The sequence below is a fragment of the Mauremys reevesii genome, linkage group 3, assembly GCF_016161935.1.
Source record: "Mauremys reevesii isolate NIE-2019 linkage group 3, ASM1616193v1, whole genome shotgun sequence".
NCBI classification, from domain to species: Eukaryota; Metazoa; Chordata; order Testudines; family Geoemydidae; genus Mauremys; species Mauremys reevesii.
Window position 1 is genome coordinate 182636819 of NC_052625.1, and position 11531 is coordinate 182648349.

Sequence of the window (11531 nt, forward strand, 5' to 3'; positions counted from 1 at the left end):
AGTGTGTAATTGGGTAAAAGTTTGCTATTTAGGAGTGTGGCTAATGTGATAGGTTTAATAAATTTGAAGGAGAGAGCTAGTTTTACCTATACAACGTAAATGAAAAACAATGCTCTTTGGGAACCATTTCAGGACCTCAGTTCAACATCAAGCTGCTGGAACTCTGACCCCTCTGCACACCTGTGATGAGCAGAGGCATCGCCGGGAACCCCTAGATGAATGAATCCTGACTGGCCAGCAGGAGAAATATGTCTGTATATTGGGAGTGGTGAGCATAAGAGAGTTGCTTGGTATATGTATTCTTTGTGTGTTGCTAATAAATAGATGTTTAGAGAACAGCTGTTTAAGGCTTTTTCACTGGGTAAAGGTTCTGCAGACCCGTAAATCCCTGAGGCCGAAGGGAAAGAATGAGTACTTAAATTGACCAGGTTTCTTCCTGAGCCCAGTGGGTAAGGTTAGGTACCTTACACCCTGAGTCCTCAGGACTGAGTCCTGAGTCCTTGGAAAGGACAGAGTGGGGGTGCCTACTTTGACCAGGTCACACCTTGAGCCCTTGGTAGCCTATTGACAGGGTGCTCTAGATTTTTGCGGGTAACACTGTTGTTGTCAAGTGTGCATGTGTTCTCTCTATGTGCTGTCCTGGTTCTGCACAGATAGCCAGCCCAGCAGACCTTGGAGAACTGCTCAGAAAGACTACGGACTTGGTTCAGTGGTGAAGGTGCTCGGATGGGTTTATTGTCAATAAATCACAGTCTTAGTTCCCTGGATCAATGTCTACAGGTAAACCAATGGACCAGCTCAGTCAGCAGTGGAACTTTCTGCTGTCCCCTAGACCTGACAAAGAGTTAAGGTGACATACCCCAACATTTATAGATTGAGACAAACAGAGCTGGCTCTAGGCAATAGCGTAGGATGCTGGTGCTTGGGGCGGTCAATTCAAAGGGGCGACACTCCGTCCGGTATTGGGGCGGCACGTCCAGGTCTTCGGTGGGAATTCGGCGGCAGGTCCCTCATTCCCTCTCTTCTTCTTTGAGTTGCTGCAGAGTTGTTGCCGAAGAGGAAGAGAGGGAGGCCCTGCCGCCGAATTGCCGTGGAAGAAGTGGCGTGATTAAGCTGCCACTGAAGTGCTGCCACTCGTCTTTTTTGCCACTCCTGGAGCTGGCCCTGGAGACAAACAATCTGGGATAAAAAACACGTGTGTATCACCTTACGTGTTTCATGATATGTTTATCTCCTGATGCTTCAAACTAAACATCCCTATTCATCACCTCTGTCAAACCATCTTATTTTGTGGTAGGTTGGGGTGTTCTTGTGCTAGCTTGCTGGAATGTGTTTACTCATTCAGTGTGTTTTAGCAATGCTAGCAATACCTGTGTCAAGTTCATGTACCAGATGCTGAACTTGCAGACAAGCATCTACTTTCTAACAGAGCCTGACTTCTGCTCATAGCCTAACTTTTGCTGATTTTGTTTCAGACCTCAGGCCTTGCCCTAGGCCCGTGCACACTCGCTCTCTCCCTCCTATACCCTTATCATCAAGCTTCCAGTGGCCTAGCAGAGGGAGCAGTAAGGACTTTTAACGAGGGGATGAAGATGATGGAAGCTTGGAAACAAAGCTGGGTTGCTTCCTTTAGCAATACAAAACCACTCCTCAAACTACAACAGGCATTAGCTCATCCCATTGTTTGATGGGGAGGAAGATAAGAATTCATTTGGACTCAATCCATCACAGCATGGGGGGAAGTGTTGAGGAAGCAAGCTTTTCAAAAACATAACCTTGACAGAGCTTGACCCAACGGACCTATACCAAAAGTTTCAGCACTCCGCAGCCACTGGGGATTCAGGTACCATCCTAAAGCAAACTGGAACTTGTCTTTTAAAGTCTGCTTATTAAGTGATGGTCAAGTCGTAAGATGACATCATGTACAACCACCAGAGCCTTTCCCATTGAGTGGTGATTGCCTGGAGGAGCCTAATCTAGAAGAGGATGCAGTGTGATCAGAAATGACTGAGAGGGAGAACTATGGGACCAGGAGAATGGGGGAAGTGGGTCTTCCCCGCCCGCAACCCCCTGGGTACAATGGAAAGACACTACCCCATGATAGAGATGAGCCCTGTATTATTTAAAAGACTACATATGGGCTGTAAATTAAGAGTGAATGGATGTAGTAATGCGATTAACTGGGTTAATCACATTAACTACACTGGAGGGGAATTGATCTAAGTTATGCAACTTCAGCTATGTGAATAATGTAGCTGAAGTAGACATACTTAGATCGACTTACCATGGTGTCTTCACCATGGTGAGTCGACTGCCACCACTCCCCTGTCGACTGTGCCTAAACCTCTAGCGGCGGTGGAGTACAGGAGTCGACGGGAGAGCACTTGGGGATTGATTTATCGTGTCTAGACTAGACGCGATAAATAGATTGATCACTGCCCGCCAATCCAGATGGTAATGAAGACATACCCTCAGAGTATAACTCCACTCCTCCCTTACTTCCTGTTTAATTAGCACGTGTTTTCCTTGCTACACCACTCTGTATGTAGTTGAATAAAGCAGCACATTCTTAGTCTGCAGTTCTGTAATTACTGGGTGTTTCTTGTGTACTGAGTGATCCCCTTTACCAAAGCTTTGAAAGTGGATAGGGCGGGCTTTGTGGCCAGTAGGAGGGGAAAGGGTTTTGTGCCTGGGGGAGATGTGTTTTCGGTGAACAGGATTTTTGTGTGTCACTCCATTATGCAAAATGCTAGTGGGGAAAGGCCAGTGTCTATGGTAGGGTTGCCAGGTGGCCAGTTTTCAGCCAGAACGCCCAGTTGAAAAGGGACCTTGGAACCTCCGGTCAGTACCATTGACTGAGCCATTAAAAGTCCAGTTGGTGGCACAGTGGGGCTAAGGCAGGCTCCCTGTTTGCCTGGCTCTGCACAGCTTCCTGGAAGTGGTCTGCATGTCCATCTGGCTCCTAAGTGCAGGGGCAGCCAGGGAAGCTCCAGACACTGCTCCTGCCCCAAGCACCGGCTCCACAGCTCCCATTGGTTGGGAACCACAGCCAATGGGAGCTGCGGGGGCAGCGCCTGCAGGTGCGGGCAGCACACACTGTGAAAAGCCACCTGGCCACCCATCTGCCTGCCAGAAATGCCAGACACTTCCGGGAGCAGTGCAGAGCCAGGGCAGGCAGGGAGGGCTGCACTGCCGACTGGAAGCCACCTGAGGTAAGTGCCACCCATCCAGAGCCAAACCCCCTGCCTTAGGTCAGAACCCCTCCCACACCCTAACTCCCTCCCAGACCCCCCAGACTCATACCCCAATCCCTTGTTCCAGCCTTGAGTCCCCTCCCAGAGCCCACACCCTGCACCTCTTCCCACACCCCAACCCCCTACCTCAGCCCTGAGTTCCCTCCCGCACCCAAACTCCTTCCCGGAGCCCTCACCACAAACTTCCTCATGCATTCCAAACCACTTGAGCCCTCTCCTGCATCCCAAACCCTTCAGCCCCACTCCAGAGCCCGCACCCCCAGCCAGAGCCTGAACCCTCTCCCACACCCCAACCCACTGCCCCAGCTCTGAGCCCGCTCCCACACTCCAAACCTCTTGTCCCCATCCCAGAGCTCCCTCCTGCCCTCCAAATCTCTCATCCCCAGAGCCTGCACCCCCAGCTGGAGCCCTCACCTCCTCCCACACCCTAACCCATTGCCCCAGCCCAGTGAAAGTGAGTGAGGATGGGGGAGTATGAGCGACAGAGGGAGGAGGGCTGGCGTGAGTAGGGGAGTGGCCTCAGAAGGGGCAGGGTTTCAGGGAAGGGGTAGGGGCAGGTCAAAGATGTTCGGTTCTGTGCAATTAGAAAGTTGGCAACCATAGGCTGTGGGTCTTCATCAATCTCCCAAAAACCCAGGGAGGATCATTAAATAATGCTGAGTGGGTCACTATCTAACCTTTCCCCCGCTCTGCTTTCCCTCAGCCCACAGGAAGGAGGAGGCTCATGAGGCAGCAGCTGACTTGCAAGCCCATGGAAACTGCTGAAAGTGAGCAACATCCAGAGGCACGGTCTTTGGCACAGCCCTGGGACGTTCTGGAAAGTTCCTGCTATCCAGGCCTCTGACAGCCATGAATCCTGCTGTCATTCTGTGAAAGGACCAACCTCACTTTTATCCTTCAAAGGTTTAGGTGGAAACTCCTTGACTTGAAACTCATGGAGGTTCGCAATCTCCTACCCTGCAAAAGGGATGATCTGGCTGAGCTGTGAGCAGTAACTTTCGCAATACCAAGGTACCATCTCAAGGTTTCTCCTTTCAGTTTTTAAACCCTGTGTGTAATATCCAAAGGAAAAATAAAGACTTGCAGTATTCTATGCCCCAGTGGGGATTAGTGTTAGCCTCTCGCTTGAAAGTTTGGGTGTTTGATTTTTTTTCATCAAAAAATGTATCTTTAGAAATGTTGTTATTGAAGACACTTGATGCATGACTTTTTCCTCTATGCTCTTATGAAGGCTTAGAAACATTAATCCATGTTCAGAAATAATTCCCTTCCATGTAAATTTAACTGAATTTCTATAATTTTGTTATGGTAGAGAAGATAAATAGCTAATGTTTATGAAGAGCTTTGAATATGAAAAGTATCCTTATGAAACCAATAGTTTCTAGTGGCAGGTAAAGCACTGCCTCTCTAATTTAAATGCTTGAAAACTTGGTGGCTTTATTCTATTTATTTCTTTGTGGGAATCTGGCAAATATTCTTGACCTCCTTGAGTTCACTGGGTGGAATGGGACTACATAATGCATTTTTATGTTAATGAAAATGTGATATTCTTTTCCTAAGAAGTATATCCCACTGATTTTCTGAAATCAACCCAGTAAAGTCTGGCTTTGTGGCTTTATTGCAAATACAAATGTTCACTTTTTGTTGTCTTTTATCTCAGAACTGTAGTGTTATATTTGCATTTGTTCGAAGTATTCATGGATTTAGGCGATAGATGTGCATAAATGTATTAGATTAGCATTAACAAGCCAACATTTAGAATAAATCAGTGGGTCCATTCAGGTAAAGTTCTTTCCCTCCACCCTCAACTTCCAGCATTCCAGTTAATTCTGTCTTTCAGCTGAAATTAAAAGCATAAGTGATCAGGAATCTCTTGGTCCATTAATTAAAACTCCCATCAAAGTGCAAGTTTTGGCACAGTAAAGACTCAGAGATCAGACTCAGAGATCAGTTATTAGAATGTTTGTATAATCTTAAAGCAGCTGAAATCCTTCCATAAATTACTTTGCAAATGTATGTATGTATAACTGGCTTTCATAACGTAGACAATCCATCTTCCTTTCATTCGCTTTTTTAAAAAACACTTTGTATTACAGTAATGCTTCTATCCCAATCAGTATTGGGAGGCCCATTGTTCTGGGTGCTGTATAAACATCTATGAAGACATGATCCCTTCTCTAAGCACCTTAAACTTTGAAGAAAGTACAGTCCAAAACATTCAAAAGCTAGGATCTATCCAGATCCCCCTACAGTCAATTGAAAGACTCCTGTTCACTTCAGTGGGAGTAGGATCAGACTCTATATTTTCTTAGACAACTGTTGATCATGCCAATATCTTTTCATCATAAAACTGTGAAGACATAAACTGTGCTACCGTATAAGGCAATCACATGTGGTTTTCATTTAACTCTGTGGTTTTGTACTGTTGATTGGTAAGTAAAATCTTTAAAAATAATCATGATAATGAAGGTCCTATCTGAGGATGCACAATTGTTTCTGAGCCCGCTGTTAATGTTTTCGGTCAGTTAAGACCGAATTTTTAAAGCACAGCTTCTGAACTTGCTGGCTTGCTTTTCATCACTGCAAATGGCACTGCTTAGCCATTCACAAGGAGTTAAAATTTGAATGAAACATAGGAGTCGGCGCCTATGACTGGAAACCAGTCTCCTTCATCTGTGTTAGGCCTTGTCTACGCAAAACAGTTTTGCCAACAGAACAGTGGAGGTGTACACAGTGCAATGTTCTTCCCTCTGATTTACCTCTCCTGCTATGGCTACATAATAACGCCAGGTCAATATGCAGCATAGAGCTTTTTGCAACAAAGTTAGAGCAACTCAGTATCACTTCACTTGCTTATGTCTCCCTAAGTGGCCTCCAGGAGGTATCCCACAATGCCCATCATGACTGCTCTGGTCATCAGTTTCAACTCTAATCTGGCCCTTCAGCTGGGTACACAGACATGGGCCCCTCCCCCTTTAAAGCTCCAGGAGTTTTTGAAATTCCACTTCCTGTTTGCTCAGCATGCAGAGTTCACATAGCATCTTCCCAGCTGACCATGCTGACTTTGCTTGCTTTCTGCAGCAAATGTGCTCCCGCCTGGCATACGTTGGAGTTGTTGGGTCTGTGGGAGAGGAAGCTGTGCAGTTGCAGCTCTGGTCCAGCCATAGTAACTTTGATACCTACAAGCAGATTGCTTGTGGCATAGAGGAAAAGGGGCACAAAAGGGACACACAGCAGTTCTTTTCTAATATCAAGGAGCTGAGGCAGGCAACCAGAAGGCAAGAGAAGCCAACCATTGCTGTGGCGTCGCACTGAAGACATGCCATTTCTAGAAGTAGCTGCATACCCTCCGTGGCAGTAACCCCATGTACACCACCAGCAGTCCCTACTGTTACTTCAGGGGGACTGGAGGCAACTGCCTGCAGAGGCAACCCTGAGGATAAAGTGGTGGATGAGGAAGTAGAGTTGGATGTGGAACAGGCGACAGGATTGTCCAATGACATAGCAAGCCAGGATCTCTTTTTTACTCCAGAGGGGTCTAGCCAGTCCCAGTACTCCAGCTCTGGCATGCCTGAAGCAGAAGAGGGGAGTGCTGGTAAATACTCATTTTGCTTTGATACCGCACAGTGACATGAGATAGAGGTATCCGTTATTTTGTTACATGGTGCACATAGGAGAGGCAATAGAAATTAAAAACACTAGGTACTGTTTTCATTTGCTTCTTATTCCCCTGTGCAGCCATGCAGTGGATATCCTACAGAAAAGTTTGCTAATGCACATCGGGGTCTCCTGGGAATCGTCCATAGAAACTCCAGGAAATTGTCTGCTGAAGGTTCCTTGGCAGAGCTGCTTGTTTCTTCCCGCATTGTAGGATACTTTGCCACACAAATTGGCAGTTACTTCTGCAGGAACCTAAGTAGCACACAAGCAAGCAGCATATGGAACCAGTCTGAAGCCACACGCATGCAGGAGATGCACGCACCCTTGCATCCTTGGTTACCCTCAGTAATGCGAATATCAGCTTTGTTCACCCTCACCTGTGCAGAATGGTGCCAGTACTCAGAGTAGTGTCCCTAGGCACTTGTAGTGATCCCCTTCTGAAACCACCCAGACCTTTTGTCCTACCTCCATCCCTTTCCTCTCCCTTCCCCCCGCTCCTTCCCTGGGCTGAACTCACCATGTTTGGTGTTCTTGCTGTGCTGTGTGCTTGTGAAGGGAAAGTGAGAAAGAAGTGTATGTAACTTTTATGATTCAAGACGGTGAGTGCGCTCACAATACTGATTCTGTGCATTGTTTCTTTTGCTTCTGCAGATGTGCCCTTGAGGGTCAGCTCCTACACACTGGTGGAGTGACTCTGTCAGATAAGGAGGTGAACAAGGAGGAGTAAGGAGGACCTGTTTCCAAAAGTGCTTCAATTGTCTGTCTGATCATGTGGCTAGCAAGTACAGAGCAGGGAGTGAGAAAAACTACAATGGATAGTCAGGAGAGGATTAAGGGGCAGGAGAGATGATAAAGCTCATGGAGGACACATCAGAGATGCTCAGGTCCCTGACTGCACTACAGTCGGAACATATCCCTACTTGACTCCTCCTACAACCCATACAGACCTGCGTTCCATACCCTCCATTCCACACATGTTCCTGACCTGTTGCAGTACCCCCTGTACTCTATCCCTAGAGACATGTTCCATAATGACAGCTGGATTAACACACAGCTGTGAGAGACTCATCTCAGAGACTGCTGCTCAGTGTCATGTCCCTTTTAAGAAATGGACATGTGTGTATTGCTGTTTAATAAAAATTTAGTCTTAGAAATACAATGATTCTTTCTTTCTTTTCTTTTCTGTGCTGCACATGGTGGGTGAAGCAGAAATTTATACACAAGGGTAATTGGCACATTTGCAGACTACAGTTAATGCTCAGGCAGCACTCCATTACAAGGGTCATTCATTGTGGCAAGTAAACAATGCTTGGCTGAATGCATTACAGAAAGACCCATTACTAGGGCTCATTGTCAAAATGCTGCTTCAAAGCCTCCCCGATTTGAAAAACTCCCTCCTACGTTGAGCACCTCTAATAGCCCTGGTGTCTGGCTGCTCAAAATCAGTCACCACCAGGCAATCCAACTCAATGCTCCACCCCTGCAGAAACTTTCCCCCTTGGCTTCACAAATGTTATGCAGAGCACAGCAAGCTGTTATGACAATGGGAATATTTTCTTCACTGAGGTCTAACCTGACAAGAAAGCCGCGTCAGCAACCCTTTAATCTTCCAAACGCACATTCAAAGGTCATTCTGCACTTGCTGAGCCTGTTTGTTGAAGCACTACTTGCTGTTGTCAAGGTTTCCGCTTAAGGATTCATGAACCATGGCAGTAAGGAGTAGGCTGGGTCTCCCAGGACCACTATTAGCATTTTCACATCACCTATTGGAATCTTCTGATCTGGAAAGAAAGTTCCTGCATGCAGCTTGCTATACACATCCGTGTTCCTGAAGACATGTGCATTGTGAACCATCCCTAATCATCCCACATTGATGTCAGTAAAATGACCCCTGGTGAGCTACCAGTGTCTGCAATACCATAGGTAAGTAGCCCTTTCTGTTGATGTACTCCATCACAAAGTGGTCTGGGGCCAAAATCAAGATATGTGTGCCATCTATTGCCACGCCACAGTTAGGGAATCCCATTGCTACAACACTATCCACAATTTCCTACATGTTACCCGGAGTCACAGTCCTTTGTAGCAGAAGGTGATTAATAGTCCTTCACAGTTGCAGCACCACAACCCCCACAGTGGACTACCCAATGTCAAACTGGTTTGCAACTGACTGGTGACAGTCTGGAGTTGCCAGCTTCCACACTGCAATCACCACTCACTTTTCCACCATGAAGGCAGCTCTTATTTTGGTGTTCTTGCAGCATGGTGCAGGGGCAAGCTTGGTATACAGTTCCAGGAAGATGGCTTTGCACATCCAAAAGTTCTGCAGCCACTGCTGCATCCCAAACCTGCATCATGATCCAATCGCACTACTTAGTGCTTGTTTCCCAAGCCCAGTAGTGACAACCCGACATGTGCAGCTGCTGAGTGAATGCCAACATCGATCTTGAATTGTTTCTTTCTATGGCACACAGCAGGGCAGGCACACAGATTCATTTTCAGATCCACAGTTCATGAAATACTGCAGGATCAGCCACGTTGTGTTCATAACACTTATCACAAGACTGGAGAGCAGTGCAGGATCCATGCTTTCAAGCAGATGGCGGGTGCAAAAAGTTTACAGGGTCAGTTGACAAATGACGTGAAACATACTCAGAAGCCCAGGGAATGACGGGATGGAGAAAACCACATCACTGGCAATGAGCCCATCCCCATGATGCACTGCAATCCATTCCCGAACTTCTAGTGGCAGAAGGTGGCAATTTGCACAGTGGGATAGCTATCCACAGTGCACTGTTCTCTCTGTCAGTGCTAGAGAACCAAATGTGGATGTGCTCTGCCAACACAAGGAGTGTCATGTGCACGTGCACAAGCGATATTATTACAGCGGATTATGATCGTTGGCATAACTTAAATGGACTTAACTCTAGCGTGTAGACATGGCCTTAGTATGGTTAAGATGTGCATTGAATTTATAACAGTGTGTTTTTAATGTTTAGTCTTTTATGCAATGCTTATAAGTTGCTGCGTGCATTAATTTCACTTATAATAGTTCTTCACACAGTGCATAGACAACCTGTGGCACTCCTTGCCTTAGGAGGTTGTGAAGGCTAGGCCCATAATAGGGTTTAAAAGAGAACTAGATAAATTGCTGGAAGGTTAAGTCCATTAATGGCTATTAGCTAGGATGGATAAGGAATGGTGTCCCTAGCCTCTGTTTGTCAGAGGGTGGAGATGGATGGCAGGAGAGAGAGAGCTTGCCTTAGCCCCGCAGCACCGCCAGACTTTTAGCACCTACAGTCTCCTGGTTTGGCTTCAGTAGCCTCGGGGAGCTAGAGGGAGGAGGAATTGAGGGAGGGAGCGGGAGGAGTTGATCAGCAGGGCCAACGGACCCCCCTGGAGTTCCCTCGGGGACCCCCAGGGATCCGCGGACCCCAGTTTGAGAAACACTGCCCTCGTTAACTACAGGATTGGCTACAAGCATTGTGTTTAGTAAAAGAGATAAGGTACAAATTGACCTGGGGTAAGGGAGCAACCTGAATATTTTGTGATCTTTGGTGTACAGCAACCACCTATCACTAAGGCCAGCTTGCCTGGATGGCTAGATGGACTGGAATGCTCCAGGGGACTGTCTGTGACTTCATGGTAAGACTGTTCTAGTGCTTTAGGAGTTCACATTTCTTACTGGGTTGGTGAAATCTAATAACAGAATATAACCAGTCTGTCCTGCTTCCTGACAATCTGCCCTGAGGTTGGCCTCACAGGCATGAGCCATGCCAGACTGCAAGACAACCTGCTCATAGATAGCTATTATATGCATTGTTATATCTATTTCACAGCTGATAAACTGATGCTCACATAGGTTATGTCTCTGAACCTGCCCTATTGACGTAATGTGAGATTTGGCATTGACTTTAATGAAAGTAGGACTGAGTCCTTAAATGACTTGCCAAAAGTCAAGCAACTAATTAGTAGCAGAGCCAATAACATAATCAAGGCATTGTGATTTCCAGTCCATACTCTTCACGTTAGAAAACTCTATCTGCTAAGTTTTCTGATGCTCTTGAAAATACTAGAGTTTTCCTAACCTCATTCTCCTGGGCCATGTGGGCTATTGGAATTATTATGGCTTTTATTGACACTTCGGCATCTGCCCTCCTGCTCTATACTTTCAAATTAGTTTGAAAAATCAAGTGTAAAAATTGTTCTAAACTGCCTAAGTGACTTAGGACTCATTGTAAGCTGTTACGGCAAATATGACAAAAGTGTCTGTCTATTTACCCTTAACACTGAATTATATCCCATGTAACCCTTGGGTGTAAGTCAATGCAAAGTTTGGCTCTAAATGCACGTTAAATAGGTCAGTTCTTAGGAGTGGGAGCAAAGAGCTTAGAAACACTAAGCAGAGAAAGTTAAATTTAGTTCAATAGCGAATGAAGGACAAAATCTTGCTTTCTAATTTGCAGTGTGGATCTCTTAGGAACCCACTGACTCTCTGTTGTGTAGCATGCAATCCAATCCAGCATGGAAAGTCCATGAAGGAAAAGGAAAATACAACCAGCAGTTTCAAGGAATTTATATTTCACACTGGGCTTAATTCTAATGCAGAGCTGGATGAAT

At 46.2% G+C, this 11531-nt stretch overlaps 1 long non-coding RNA gene across 3 annotated transcripts in view; it reads left to right on the plus strand.

Moving 5' to 3' along the window:
• Positions 1-7972, plus strand: part of LOC120402264 — a 51193-nt gene extending 43221 nt beyond the window's left edge. For 2 of the 3 annotated variants that reach the window (XR_005597089.1, XR_005597090.1), the window contains exons 2-5: positions 133-268; positions 1476-1843; positions 3958-4265; positions 7566-7972. This is a non-coding gene — a long non-coding RNA (uncharacterized LOC120402264). Of the gene's footprint in view, positions 1-132; positions 269-1194; positions 1294-1475; positions 1844-3957; positions 4266-7565 lie in introns of those variants that run through there. The other variant, XR_005597091.1, reaches the window with a different exon arrangement.
• The last annotated feature ends 3559 nt before the right edge of the window (positions 7973-11531 follow it).